The following is a 10620-nucleotide window of genomic DNA, read 5'->3' on the forward strand; positions in this document are numbered from 1 at the left end:
ATTGCGAGATTTTTGTTAGGCAAAGGTATTAAGGGTTGTGGAACTAAGATGGAGTTAAGATACAGATGAACCATGATCTAATTGAATGGCAGAACAGGCTCGAGGGGCTGAATGGCCAACACCAGTTCCTATGTTCCTACCATGAAACCATCTCCCCAGCATCCTGAAGGGCTAGATGGTTGGGTCATTTTATTTTGTGAATCCAGTCAAGTGGCCCACAGAGATGGCCCTCACCAAGACATGAAAGCTGGGTTTTATCAGAGCATGTGAAAATTAATTATTCATAATTTCTGGCCGATGACTATCAAAAATTGATTAGCACTTAGGAGGGACTCACATGACCCAGTTAGCCCTTGTCGGATTGCAACAATGGGTTCGTCGGTGAAATTTAAGCTGTAGAAAGAGCCACCCTTGATCCCCAAATCAGTCACCTCACTCAGTCAGCACTCCGGAGTGCGGAGAGGAAGGAGGCAGGAAAATCAGTCATCAGCCAGAGTCTACTGTTGAGTGCAGGCAGTCCGATAAGTCAGTTGGGTTTTCTAGACAGCAGTCAGGCCAGTCAGACAAAAATGTCGGGGCAGAGCAAGTTGAAACAGCCCCTTTAAGGCCATGAAGTGTAATTGTTGATGAGTAAACAGCGCCTCTGGGGTGAATCAGAATTTAATTGCTTGATGGGGGAACTGTGCAGGATAAGGTTAGGCAGAACTTAATTGCTTTTCAGGCTGCAGGCCAGAAAACAGGTTAGAATGCTTGTGTTTCTTTTTTTAAATGTGCTTGCGAAGGAGACATTCTGACTGCTGTGTCAGTAAAGTGTTTGATTTGAATAGGAGCAAATCAGCTGCAAGAAATTTGCTTAGAACAAATTCCCCTAGAATTAAATGTGACCCAGGAAGAGTAATATGACCGAAAAACACATACTTGTATTATTTTTATTATCCAACTTCCCAAAGCACTTGACATCCAATGAATTGCTTTTGAAGTGCAGTTACTGTTGTTCTGTAAGCAAATGTGCTGACAATTAGCACACAGAAAGATCCCACAAACAACAAGTGAGATGAATAAACAGCTAATCTATTTCTGTTGGCATTGGTTGAGGGGGGAAATGTTTGTCAGGATTCTGGGACAGCTCCTTGCTGTTATTGTATCATGGGCTTTAATGTCTCATCCGAAAGACGGCACTCCAACAATGCAGCACTCCCTCTATACCTCACTGGAGTATCTGCCGAGATTATGTGCTCAAATCCGGGAGTGAGCTTGAATATAGCAAATTTTCTGGCTATCTCTCAGAGGAGGCAGTGTTTTATAATGACAGGAAACACAATAGGGCCAACAATGTAATCCCAGCTGATCAGCACTGAAAATATTGGTGTCGCTGTGAGTGCTAGGACAATTAGAGCTTTCAAGACTGAGATCGATCGATTGTTGCTAGGTAAGGGTATCAGGAGATATAGAGCAAAGGCGGGAAAATAGGATTGAGGTGCAGGTCAGCCCTGATCTAATTGAATGGCGAGAAGGCCTGAGGGGCTAAGTTATTTTTATTTTTTTATTCATTCTTGGGATACGGACGTCGCTAACAAGGCCGGCATTTATTCCCCATCCCTAGTTGCCCTTGAGATGGCAGGGGTAAGCCGCCTTCTTGAACCGCTGCAGTCCATGTGGTGAAGGTGTTCCCACATTTTTTTTTTTTATTCGTTCACGGGATGTGGGCGTCGCTGGCAAGGCCGGCATTTATTGCCCATCCCTAATTTCCCTTGAGAAGGTGGTGGTGAGCCGCCTTCTTGAACCGCTGCAGTCCGTGTGGTGACGGTTCTCCCACAGTGCTGTTAGGAAAGGAGTTCCAGGATTTTGACCCAGCGACAATGAAGGAACGGCGATATATTTCCAAGTCGGGATGGTGTGTGACTTGGAGGGGAACGTGCTGAAGGGAGAGAAGCAGAGCTGGAAATGGAAGGCAGAAAATGAGTAAGCGAGTTTGGAAGGCAGAGGAAACAAAGGTTAGAAACTAGACAACAAAGGAGTTTGGCAGTGCTTAATGGTATATACCTCAAAGCAAGGAGTATCGTGAATAAGGCTGATGAGCTAAGGGCACAGATAGACATGTGGAATTACGATATCTTAGCTATTACTGAAACATGGCTTAAACAGGGGCAGGAATGGCAGCTCAACATTTCTGGTTACAGGGTTTTCACACGACAAAGAGAGGGGGATAAAAAAGGAGGGGGGTGGCAATATTGGTTAAAGAAACAATTACGGCTGTGCGGAGGGATGGAATGTTAGAAGAATCATCAAATGAGGCCATATGGGTTGAGCTAAAGAACAAAAAAGGGGCCGTCACACTGCTGGAAGTGTACTATAGACCCCCAAACAGCCAAACAGTCAGAGGGAGATAGAAAAGCAAAAATGTAGGCAAATTTCTGAGAAGTGCAAAAACAATAGGGCAGTAAAAGTAGGGGATTTCAACTACCCTAATATTAACTGGGATATAATCAATGTAAAAGATATAGAGGGCGCAGAATTCTTAAATTGCATTCAGGAGAATTTTTTTTAGCCAGTACGTAGCAAGCCCAACAAGAGGGGGGGCAGTACTGGATTTAGTTTTAGGGAATGAAGCTGGGCAGATGGAAAGAGTATCAGTAGGAGAGCATTTTGGTGGTAGTGATCATAATTCAGTTAAGTTTAGCATAGTTATGGAAAAGGACAAAGATAGAACAGGCATAAAAGTTCTAAACTGGGGAAAGGCCAATTTTACTAAGCTGGGAAGTGAGTTAGCAAAAGTGGACTGGAAACAGCTGCTTGAAGGTAAATCAGTGTCAGAGCAGTCGGAGGCATTCAAGGGGGAGATTCAAGGGGTTCAGAGTAAATATGTTCCCACAAATAAAAAGGGTGGGACAGCCAAATCTAGAGCCCCCTGGATGACCAGGAGCATACAGGGTAAGATAAAGCAAAAAAGGGAAGCTTACTTCAGACACTGAGAGCTCAATACTGCGGAAAGCCTAGGGGAGTATAGAAAGTGGAGGAGTGAAATTAAAAAGGAAATTATGAAAGCAAAGATGGGGTATGAAAAAATACTGACAAGTAAAACTAAGGAAACCCAAAAATGTTTTATAAATACATAAAGAGCAAGAGGCTAACTAAGGAAAGAGTAGGGCCTATTAGAGACCAAAAAGGTAACCTATGTGTGGAGGCGGAAGATGCGGGTGTAGTTCTTAATGAATACTTTGTGTCTGTCTTCACAAAAAAGGGGGACAATGCAGAGATTGTAGTTAACGAGGAGGAGTGTGAAATATTGGATGGGATAAACACAGTGAGAGAGGAAGTATTAAGGGGTTTAGCATCTTTGAAAGTAGATAAATCGCCAGGCCGGATGAAATGTATCCCAGGCTGTTAAGAGAAGCAAGGGAGGAAATAGCGGAGGCTCTGACCATCATTTTCCAATCCTCCCTGGCTACAGGCATGGTGCTGGAGGATTGGAGGACTGCTAACGCTGTACCGTTGTTTAAAAAGGGAGAAAAGGATAGACCGGGTAATTATAGGCCAGTCAGTCTAACCTCAGTGGTGGGGCAAATTATTGGAATCAATTCTGAGAGACAGTATAAAATGTCATTTAGAAAGGCATGGATTAATCAAGGACAGTCAGCATGGATTTGTTAAGGGAAAGTCATGTCTGACTAACTTGATTGAATTTTTTGAGGAGGTAACAAGGATGGTTGATGAGGTTAACGCGTTTGGTATAGTGTACATGGATTTTAGTAAGGCTTTTGACAAGGTCTCACATGGCAGACTAATCAAAAAGTAAAAGCCCATGAGATCCAAGGGAAAGGGGCTCGTTGGATCCAAAATTGGCTTAGTGGCAGGAAGCAAGAGGTAATGGTTGACGGGTGTTTTTGGGGCTGGAAGGCCCAAAAACACCCGTCAGTGGGGTTCTGCAAAGCTCAGTACTAGGTCCCTTGCTTTTTGTGGTATATTTTAATGATTTGGTCTTGAATGTGGGGGCTTGATCAAGAAGTTTGCAGATGATACAAAAATTGGCCATGTGGTTAATAGTGAGGAGGAAAGCTGTCGACTGCAGAAAGATATCAATGGACTGGTCAGGTGGGCAAATGGAATTCAATCCAGAGAAGTGTGAGGTGATGCATTTGGGGAGGGCAAACAAAGCAAGGGAGTACACAATAAATGGGAGGATACTGAGAGGTGTAGAGGAAGAGAGAGACCTTGGAGTGCATGTCCACAGATCCCTGAAGGTAGCAGGACAGGTGGTTAAAAAGGCATACTGGATACTTACCTTTATTAGCCGAGGCATAGAATATAAGAGCAGGGAGGTTATGCTAGAAATGTATAAAACGTTGGTTAGGCCACAGCTTGAGTACTGTGTACAATTCTGGTCATCACATCACAGGAAAGATATGACTGCACTAGAGAGGGTTCAGAGGAGATTTATGAGGATGTTGCCAGGGCTGGAGAATTTTAGTAACGAGAAAAGATTGGATAGGCTAGGGTTGTTTTCTTTGGAACAAAGGAGGCTGAGGGGGATTTAATTGAGGTAAATAAAATTATGATGGGACTAGATAGAGTGGATAGGAAGGACCTATTTCCCTTAGCAGAGGGATCAGTGACCAGGGTGCATAGATTCAAAGTATTTGGTAGAAGGATTAGAGGGGAGCTGAGGAGAAATTTTTTCAGCCAGAGGGTGGTGGAGATCTGAAACTCACTGCCTGAAAGGGTGGTAGAGGCAGATAACCTCAACTCATTTAAAGAGTACCTGGATGTGCACTTGAAGTGCCGTAACCCTACAGGGCTATGGACTAAGTGCTGGAAAGTGGGATTAAACTGGAAAGCTCTTTCTCGGCTGGCACGGACACGGTGGGCCGAATGGCCTCCATCTGTGCCGTAACTTTCTATGCTTCTATGGAGGTAGGGGGTTCCTGGATTTTGACCCAGCGACAATGAAGGAACGGCGATAAGGCCTCCTCCTGTTCCTAATGTTCCTATGTCCCAGGCACCAGACACACCTGTGTCTGAATGGGATGATCTTGAGCCATAATGAGGTCAGCTTATTGCAAAATTAAAATGTTCCTCCCAGCGTGTAGCACATAATGTGCTGGGAGTGCACAAAAGTTCTCTGGGAGTGGGAATTCAGCTGCTATCTGCATCACAGATATCCTGAACTTAACACAACTGTGACTTCTCAGTAAAAGCTACATCACAGCTTTGAGTTGCGCTTGCAATGTAGCTTAGTGGGGTCCTGCAAAAATAGATCCTTATTCCGTTAAAACGAACGATAAATTTAGAAGCCCCAGCTGACTTCAAGTAAACAGGTAGCTGATACAAGCATAACATTTGCAATGCACCATTTTGCTCTTCCTATTCATATCAAATCTGTGTCCAACAGTGCAGCAATTCCCATACCCTTCCTATTGAGAAGAAAGTACTTGCATTTACATAGCACCTTTCACAACCTCAGGTCGTCCTAAAACGTCCTAAAATCAATGAAGTACATTAGAAGTATAGTCACTGTTGGAATGTAGGAATTTTTTTGCATACAAGGTCCCATAAACAGCAATGTGATAATGACCAGATAATCTGTATTTTTAGTGATGTTAGTTGAGGGATAAACATTGGCCAGGACATCGGGGAGAACTCTCCTGCTCTTCTTCAAAATATTGCCATGGGATCTTTTACGTCCACCTGAGAGGGCGGACGGGGCCTTGGTTTAATGTCTCACCCAAAAGACACTGGGCGCTAAATTGGGCCATGTAGAGCTCGTTGTTTCGGCGTTACACGGCCTCCCAGATATCGAAGGTGGCGTCTCGGATGCGCACGTACGCTTCTAACCTGACGTGCGCCGGATGCCATCTTGGTATAGGGTTTAGCGCATGCGCAAATAATGAACGCCGGCAGCATGTAAAGTAGGGAGAATATGCGTTCGATCAGCGTGCAACACTGATTTAAAGTGATACACACCATTTTGGCACTTAACGCTCCACTCAATGCACCGTCTTAACGGCAACCATCTAAACATGTCCTAGAGTGCCTGGAGGACTCCCTACCAGCACTATTTAAAGGGACCATGCAGGATTTACAGGTTAGTTGCTGGATTATTGCTTCTGGCTGCTGATGCATTTGTAACTGTTTTGGAGGTCTCCTATACTTGAATACTAGGATGCGGGGACATAGCCTAACATTTAGAGCCAGGACATGCAGGAGTGAAGTTAGGAAATGCTTCTACACGCAAAGGGTGGGAGACGTTTGGAACGCTCTTCGATAAGCAGCAGTTGATGCTAGCTCACTTGTGAATTTTAAATCTGAGATTGATAGGTTTCTGCGAACCAAGAATATTAAGGGATATGGGGCTAAGGTGGGTATATGGAGTTAGGTCACAGATCAACCATGATCTCATTGAATGACGGAACAGGCTCGAGGGGCTAAATGCCACTGCCACTTGCTGCCTCTTGTGATGCGCCACCTTCTCCTGCAAGAAAGCGGGACTATGTCTAGGTGATGTGCCTGTCATGGTTGAATAACTGCCAGAGTGTGTGGCCTGTGAGTTGTGGGTGGGTGGCTTGCAACAGTGGTAATGTGTAAAGGTGAGAGGAAGCATCTGATTGAAAGAGTTGAGTACTGATTGAAAGAGTTTGTTGGTAGGTAGATGATGGGTGGTGTTGTGCATGGAGCAGTGGATGCGGCTAGTGGTGCAGTTGGTAGGAGATGGCACTTGATAGTTGACCTCACTCACCTTGACTACCTGTGTCAAAGCATTGAACTTCTTCCTGCACTGCATCCATGTTCGTGGTGCTATGCGCCTGGCATTGACTGCGTCCCCTACTGTCTTCCACTGCTTTTTCAGCATATGTCTGGAGGGCCTCTTGCCACTGCCACCCCCCCCAACACCCACGGATAAAGGATGTCCCTCCTTCTGTCCACCTCTTGCACCAAGGCCTCTAGTGCATCAGCAAAGAACCTAGGTGCACACACTCTCGCAGGCTTGGTATCAACTTGGACTGACAGATCGGTGAGGTCTGGCATGCAGATTGGAGGATGTGGGATTTAGTAGTGCGCAACCTTTATTCAATGTTTTACGTGTGCAATGTCTGATCTCCGTTCAGACTCAGTGCAGACCCATACCATATTTTTAGCAAATAACAGGTACCGGCTACCTTTAAGAGAGGCAGGCTGCCTGTCAGAGATACAGCCTGCCTTTAAGAGATTCGGGCTCCCCCTGCTGGTGAAAAGTGCAAATGTCATTGAATCCTCATGTCAACACTAGTTTGGAATGCTTGGTTTAGGTGAGTATTCAGGCAGAATGAATGTACTTAGCTTCATATGTCCTGCATTGCTCGAAATGATGAAAATCTACTCTAATTGCATCACACTGGATGTCAATGAATTGTCCATAGCTGTATGATTTACAGCAGATTGATATTTAGCAGAACGAATATGGAACATTTCCAAAAGGGAATGGGTGTAGCACAATGAGAGATATTAAACCCCACTTCAGCCCCTCTCCACACCACCCCCCCATTACTTAATCAGTTTATTCAGTGAGTAGCTGATCCTCACCGGGCAGATACCAGGTTCCCTCCTCACTCTATACTGAGTTGGCTGTTTTTAACCGGAGTGGTGTTAAGAGTACTAAGGCACACCCAGGAAAAGAAGGAGATAAGTTAGCCAGTGCTCCTGCTCCTGACTGCTGTCCGGTGATCTGTGTTGCGTGTGCACCAGTGTGGGTGTCAGGTGAGAACAGGGTCATGCTCAACTGTAATGTCCCCCATGGTGCAATAGCCTGTGGACACATCGAGTTACATCAACTCTACAGCACAGAAACAGGCCATTCGGCCCAACTGGTCTATGCCAGCGTTCATACTCCTCACGAGCCTCTAACCCTATCAGCATAACGTTCTATTCCTTTCTCCCTCATGTGCTTATTCGGCTTCCCCAGCTTCCCCTTAAAGGCATCTACGCTATTCACCTCAGCTACTCCATGTGGTAGCAAGTTCCACATTCTAACCACTCTCTGAGTAAAGATGTTTCTCCTGAATTCCCTATTGGATTTATTAGTGACTATCTTATATTTATGACCTCTAGTTTTGGATTCCCCCACAAGTGCAAACATCTTCTCTACATCTACCCTATCAAACCCTTTCATTATCTTAAAGATCTCCATCAGGTCCCCCCTCAGCCTTCTCTTTTCTAGAGAAAAGACCCCCAGCCTGTTCAGCTTTTCCTGATAAGACTATCCTCTCAGTTCTGGTATCATCCTTATGAATCTTATTTGCACGCTCTCCATGCCTCTATATCCTTTTTATAATAAGGAAACCAGTACTGGTGTGCTCAGTACTGGTCTAACCAAGGTTCTGTACAAGTTTAACATAACTTCGCTTTTTTTTTGAGGTATAGAATTGAAAAGCAGAGAAGTTACTATCGAGGCACACAAATGAATAATGGTCATTTCGGCAAGACACCAGAGGGCAACTAGTGCTGGTGGATATACCCCAGCGAGAGGAGAGTGCCTTCAGGAGAGGAAGGGAGGGAAAAAAATTGAGGAGAAATAAAATATTTAAAATGCGACTTACAGTATAGCACTTTTGTTCAGCACACAAAAAAATGATGAAAATACCAGTTTGGCTAACTTTAATGAGAACTGCTTAACACACCTTAATTGATTATTGCTGGGTTCATTTACTTGTGGAAAAGGTGCAGTGGTGGTAGCAGTGACATTGTCAAAAGTACCACACAGCTATCAGCAGTAAGGAGGCAGCAATGTTACTTCCACTGGCAGTTTGCCATGAGTTTGATAAGTAAAACTCATTCTCAGCAAAAAGGGGATTGGGTAAGCAAGTCGTGTGGGGAGAACAAAGTTAGGAATGACCACTTTCAGACTGTACGGTGCACGTGATGCTCGTAACTGACAGGGCTTCGTACTTGCTGTGAAATAATGATTAAGTTTTAGACCATATTCGTGGGCATTTTTGAACAGGTTTAGTTCCTAGGAAACTCCATACAGCACTGCCAGGTTGGATACCTTCTCTGCTTTAGTGCAAACCTTTCCACCCGCAATTTATATTTTCTATTTCTGATTTCATCAAAACTAACAAAAAAACAATAAATTTGCAGCACATCATTCAAACGAACCTACGAAAAATGATACACAGGAAAAGACCTACTGGTCCATCTAGCCTGTCCCATACAATTGTGATGACTTGTGCATCAAAATAACTAAACTCCACTCCCCACCTGAAAACCATGTCACCTCCTGGGAGAGACAATAAAGCAGATTAAAAACCCAAGCCAATTAGAGAAGAAAATCCTGAAAATTCCTCTCTGACTCCTCCCTCCCCCCCTCCCCTTAGGCAATCAAAACTAGTCCAGGAGATCAATCTGGGCCTGATTAACGTTACCTACCTCTTATATGAGGAAATCTCCACTTCAGCCACAAGCAGGTCCAGCTCTCGCTTGAAGTAATTCAGCAAATCAGTGTTCACCACATGAGCCGTCAACCTGTTCCACATGCCCATTATTCTTTGGGAAAAGAAAAACCCCTAACGCCTAACCTAGTTCTTTCTTTAAATAACTTTAGGGTGTGACCCCTGGTCCTCCACAACCTATTGAGTTGAAACAATTTGTCTAAACGAGCACTATCAACTCACCCCCATGCTTTTCTACAGAGACCCAGCTCTCTGAGCCTATCTGGGTAACTAAGGCTGGGAATTAATCGTATGACACCCTTCCCCCACCCCCCCAAACCTTTTCCAAGGCCTCAATATCACCCACCATGTGAGGAGACTAAAACCAGACACAGTATTCTAACTGAGGCCTAGCCAAGGTCTTGTACAAGGAAAAAACAGTATGTTTTGTTTTGTAGTTAACTGTCCTGTAAATACACCCTATTCACTCTTGCTATAGCTTCACGGCATTGAAGCAGTCATGAACCTTTAGCGATCTATGCACTAGAATGCCCAGATCTCTTTCTTTCACCGCCAGCTTTAGTTCTTTTCCCTCTCTTATCAACTGTACTCTGCTTACCAACAAAGTAAAGTATCTAGCACAACACAGTCCCTTGTACAATACCAATAATTAGATTACAAACGGCCAGATCAATAATAGCGTACAGATGAAGTATGTATGCACAACATGCTAATTAGCCTGTGGTGGACATTTTAGATGGATTTGACTCAGATTTTCCATGTGGTTTAAATCAGGAAGAAAATGTTAACTTGGGTGTGCTCAAATTTTCCCAATTTAATATCGTCCACCTAATGGTAATGACAAGTATTCTTTTAAAGTAATTTTTGGGAGTTAATTTTCTGCTCATCGGTGTGAAGCCTTCAGTGCTGGAGGTTTGAATACTTCTTTCACTTTTGTCAGCCACTATCACCATCAAGCACTCTCAGATCAGGTAAAAGACAACCAGCTGCACAGTAAAGGCCCATTTATTAATGGAACTCAGTCCCAACCCCAACGAACATCCCCTATTGCATCAATGTGTTTTTTTTCCCCCACTTTCCACATGGATCACATCAGTAATCCTGAGGCAGATTGAAAATGTTCTACAATTTAGTGTCAAATTACAGGCAGTTATGTTGTATGGGCCTACACCCACTGGTGGTGAGGCTGAAAGTGCCC

This window comes from Heptranchias perlo, chromosome 4 (assembly GCF_035084215.1).
Source record: "Heptranchias perlo isolate sHepPer1 chromosome 4, sHepPer1.hap1, whole genome shotgun sequence".
NCBI lineage: Eukaryota > Metazoa > Chordata > Chondrichthyes > Hexanchiformes > Hexanchidae > Heptranchias > Heptranchias perlo.